Source organism: Corylus avellana, chromosome ca1 (genome assembly GCF_901000735.1).
Source record: "Corylus avellana chromosome ca1, CavTom2PMs-1.0".
Lineage (NCBI taxonomy): Eukaryota > Viridiplantae > Streptophyta > Magnoliopsida > Fagales > Betulaceae > Corylus > Corylus avellana.
Window position 1 is genome coordinate 26,720,235 of NC_081541.1, and position 5,394 is coordinate 26,725,628.

Genomic DNA, 5,394 nt, shown 5'->3' on the forward strand with positions numbered 1-5,394 from the left:
TATGCCTCCTAATTTGATGCATGGACAATATACGCATGACTTCCCCTAGATCAATACTCTTATTATTATTTACACAAAGCAAAACTCATGACATTGCACAACTGGATGTTGCAAACTCAATGTAAGAAAACATTGCATGAATGCAGATAGAAGGCGCCAGTCAACAAACCTCCAAATCTTGCAGGACCTTCTGGGGGTACTTGTGCATAACTAAGATTATAAAACTCCTTTGTTTGATAATTATAAAGATACCCTGCAATGAAGTACCAAAAGATGCTTAGACAAAATAAAACCATCAACTAAATCAAACTAACCGTGCAAAAAAACACACTGACTGGCTCAATCCATGCTTCATATTAATGCTATGATAATTCAACACAGATGGATCATGTCCAACTGACCATCAAAAGGTCGATTCTAGAGTTAGCATTGATTTACATCAGAATATACAATTAAAAAAAAAAAAAGTCAACCACGCTTCACTTCAGCCACATGAAAATTAGAGACATTTAGAAGGAAACAAAACAGCTAGCCTGGGTCAACGGATGTATAGAACTGCTAGAACCACACACAAGTTCGGTTAAATACCAAAAGAAGGCCATTTAACAGAAGCATTATGATTCGAACATGTGCAAAGAGGACATAGAAAGAAAGACAAAACAACCAGATATTGATTCAATGAGAGATGTTATTCATAAACAAATGGGACTGAAAAGTATTGCCTTAATAAAATCATATAGCAATGGAAAATTGATTTTTGTACCACAACAAGAGGATCATAGACTAGATCATAATGTGTGACAAATTGACATCTGTTTATACATGTCAATGCAATAATGACAGAAAATAATAATTAAACAAGAAAGAGAATAACAAGAAGATAGTCTAACAGTGTGAGAGTGACTGAGATTTAACATATAAACATGTAATGTGATGCACCCAAAGAATCAGATGCTACCTTGACCAGGAGAAGTCAATAAACTATTCATCAAAATAGTATCATATCCGACAATTCTGTTTATGAGGAGTTGCTGCCACCTGGCAATAAGAAAATATCCATTCAGTTACATTCTAGTACATAGCTCCTATACGTATACACATATAACTCAAATTCTAAAGTACAACAACAGTTTGACAAAAATGTTAAAAATATGATGAAGTTTAACCAAAATGATGATGCAAATGCCAGTGTTAAGCTTTTAATTGTCTCAACCAAGCACAAATCTAGTTATAAACCTCGTATTATGCCTAGAAGAATGTTAGGACATTATCTTCCAAAAAAAGGCATTGACACAATTGTTTTCAGTGAGTCTAGCTTGTCAACAAACAAATAAACTCTAAACCACAGATGTTCTTAATCTGTACTCTAGGTTTTGAACTACAGACACTTGGATTCCACAAAAAAATTAAATTAAATCTTTCTTTTTGATAAGTACCACAAAGATTAAAATTTCAAAATAGATATCCAAATAAGAATTAAAAACTCGGACTTAACAAAGAAAATTATTGAAAAAATAGGTTCTTCAGAAAAATTGTCACTTCCAAGCTCAATTCAAACCACCCCGACAATGGTTAAGTTATGTTTGGAAGATATAACCTGTTTCCAAAACAGGAATGCCGAGCTGATATGCAAATGTTAATGGTACGAATATTATGGCGAGACTTTGCTCCTTCAGGTAGCAAGAAATATCCCTGCAGGACAAGCATTATTAGAACATTGGAAATAACAAAGTATAAGCAGAAATACGGAATCAGAGTATATGCAGAAAAATTTCATGAATTGCAAGGAGGAACAAACAAATAAGGTGAACAATCACCTTTTCCATAGTGTATATATAAGTTGGTTCAAAGGCTTTGCTTCTATTCTCAAGCCATTGCACTGAAACACATGCAAAAAACCATTATCAGAAAACAAGAAATATATGGTACAACTTGGGAAATTAGAAGAACAGGGGAAACTATCCTGATCAGCTCATGAATTCTTCCATCCTAATTAGATAATTGCCTGCCCTTTGTTATTTTTTTTTTTTTGCCAGATTGTCACAGGTCTATAAAAGCAAAGTTTAAGAATATATGTACACACACAGAGGTATATATATATATATATATACATACACACACACACGTCTTGATATTGTAAGAACTATGATTTTTGAGAAAAGTCCACATCACCTTTTACCACCTAACTGACAATGTCTCTCCACCCCAAACTTTCAATTAGGACAATGTCCTCCTCAAACTACAAAATAATTGACAATATCCCCTCAAGGCCAGCAAAAAGACGACAATAATGCTAAATTTTTTTCAATAAGACAAAAATGCTAAAATAAAATTCGAAAGATAAAAACCAATTTTTTCTTTATGAAAGAAAATGAAAAAAATTTCCACACCCTGGTTTTTTACTTTTTATTTTTTTAAAATAGTTTCTTTTTTTATTTTTTTAAGGGTATTTTCATCATTTTGGGGGGGGGGGGGGGGCGAGAACATTGTCAATCGGGTTGTAATTTAAAGAATATGTGGACTTTTCCCATGATTCTTTTACCAAATAGCACTAACAAAGTCTTACATTGCCCATTTAGCCTTTCATAATGACTTTCTGACAATGACTAAATAATTCAAATGTTCCAAAATTTAAGATAACCACTCATGTTTTGCCCTAATTCCCAATATCATTTCCATATTGATTAATTAAGGAGGGAAGCCTTTTATTGAGTTCTCCCAACTTCTTATAACAAATACACAATAAGAAGACATTCTACAATACTAGAAACTATGAGGAACATCTGACTTTCAGTCTTTTGAGGCATAACAGAGCCTTTGAGGAGCTTGATTCACTCTAATGTGTGAAGGGTCTGCATAAATGGGGAATATATGGGTATCCTTAAGGCAATTCTTAAAATCCAAAGAAAAACAAAAAAACAAAAAAAAAGCTCATGGCCTTATTTCAACCGGTTGTCTGAACACCAAGATAATGGCTTATATCTCAGCACACAAAATTCACAAATGCCAGACAACAATAGATAGTAAAAAAACATAAACCTAAAAGAATCAAAAGAAACCCTAGGAACCACCTCCAGAAATATGGGATAGATGATACGGACACGATGCACAGTATGGATATATTAGATAGTTTTTTTTTTTTTTTTTTTTTTTTGATGAGTGAAAAGGTTAGGCTGAGGAGACCAATTGCGGCTATCCTACCTAGGCGTGACCATAGTAACACCAACCCGCTGGGAACAGTATAGGAGGGGCCTACACGGTAGGAACCGCAGGCACTCCCTCAAGTCCGACTGATCCATAGCCTGACCCAGCCCCACCAGGGCATCAATGAGAATCCAAGCTGGCTTATACTAATCAGGCTTATGTGGGAATTCTCCATTGCGGATATTCGAACCCACATCCAAATACATGCCCTGACCACTTGGGAACTTCTTTGGGCCATTGAACCACCACCCTTGATGGCTTATGTGGGGATTCTCCGGTGTGTTCTGCTTGTTTTCTGTGAGTTTCGGCGAGACTCGTTGGTTAATCACGTGTTGTTAGTTGTCAAGATTTGACCGGCCTTGGTGTTTTGCAGTGAGACCCGACCAGCCTTGGTGTTTTGCGGTGGTTTCCAACCGGTTGTTGTCCAGCAAGATTCTACCGGCCTTGGTGTTTTGCAGTGAGATTCGACCGGGGTTGGTGTCTTGTGGTGAGATCAGATCTACCCTTGGGGTTTTGCGGCGAGATCCGATCGGCTTTGGTGTTTTGCGATGGGTTCTGACCGGTCCTTGTTGTTAGAGAGATCATTTCTGGGTTCAATGCCAGATCTGGAATTTAATCAGATCATTTCTGGCTCATAGACAAACGATGGATTCAATAGTTTGAAATTTTATAATGTGTACCTACATTATATATTTATTTCAATCATCCGCTGATATTTGATTAAATAATACAAAGAGAACAAAAAAAAAGTGCCCTAATATTACAGGTTGGAGTGATTGAACAATATTGAGAGCATGAAAGAAAAAGCCTACTTTTAATTAAGATTTTATTAAGATAAGAAAAACAAGGTGGTTCAATACCTCCTCAATGCGTAGCAATAAAATTATCCCAGACATTAACATATGGACCCCGCCCCCAAAAAAAAAAGTAAAATAGCCACTTGATTTTTTTATCTCCAAAGGGCATGGCAATTGGTTGGGCCCCACTCAAACAATCAGGTCTGGGTCAGTTTGCGTATTCACCTGACCCACCCAAAGCCGCTCTTTCCAGCCCTAAACAATGCAGCTAGCAAAAATAATAACAATGACCTGACTAGGAAGATGACAAAAATACACTCATTTCATGGATTTTCTTCCTTATATATTTTGTCAAGATTTGACAACCTAGAAGCTGAAGTTAGATTGAGTACCAAAATACTAAACTAGCATTCTAGAATTACATACTCTAGGTCAGCAAGTGTGAAAAGAGGACTCACATACAGCCAAGTGAGGACAAAAGCAATTCTAAGAGAAGAAAATTCTTCATCACTTGACCTAAGTGATTTCAATTTATTCATAACCACTACAGCTCTGCAACCTGATAGTAGTGAACAAGCAGAACTAAAAAGATTGCCACTTACCTGCATATGAATTAAGCCGGTCCAAATGAAGTATATGCAACCACTTGGGAATGTCAATATTTAAATGTATTCCTGCAAGATTCTACAATTAAAAAGTAAAATTCAGCAAAGAGAGACTTGGCCTTGATACAAGAAATCAAGTAATGACCAACTATGGTACAGACTCTAGGTTTCTCCATATAAGCCATTTAGAAATTAAAATATTTTCAGAAAACATGGATGGAAAAACATGTGAGAAAGAGAGAGATGGGCGAGAGTTATTGAGCAAGAAATGCATCAAATACTGAAGGCACCAATCAGTCCTGCTTGCTGACAATAAGAAAAATTAAAACCCCATCTCTTAAGAGTTCATCACACTCCAAGAATAGAGTATGCAGAAGAACAATAAAGAGCGTGTATTGAAAAATCAAATAAAGACAATAATTAAGAAAGAAAAATAAAATAAAATAAAATAAAATAAAATTTAATAGGATCATAATGAACACGGGCACAACTTCTGTACACCCCTCTCTCTTCTTCCCTGACCCACCCAATATTTACACAATTTTCTTTTCTATTGCCAAGGTAGAGACTTAATACGTAGACATATTAGATTTGCCAAAAAGAAGAAATCTAGGGGAGACTTAGGCTCATGCCACAAGCATCTGCATGACCAAATTCTGGCCCCATGTCTTCTTCCAGTATATCATCAATAAATAACTAAAATTGAGCTGAAAAAGATATAAAAACAAATAATGTAACATATATTCACCAAATAAAAAAGGCATCAAAATAATAGTATCATTACGTTC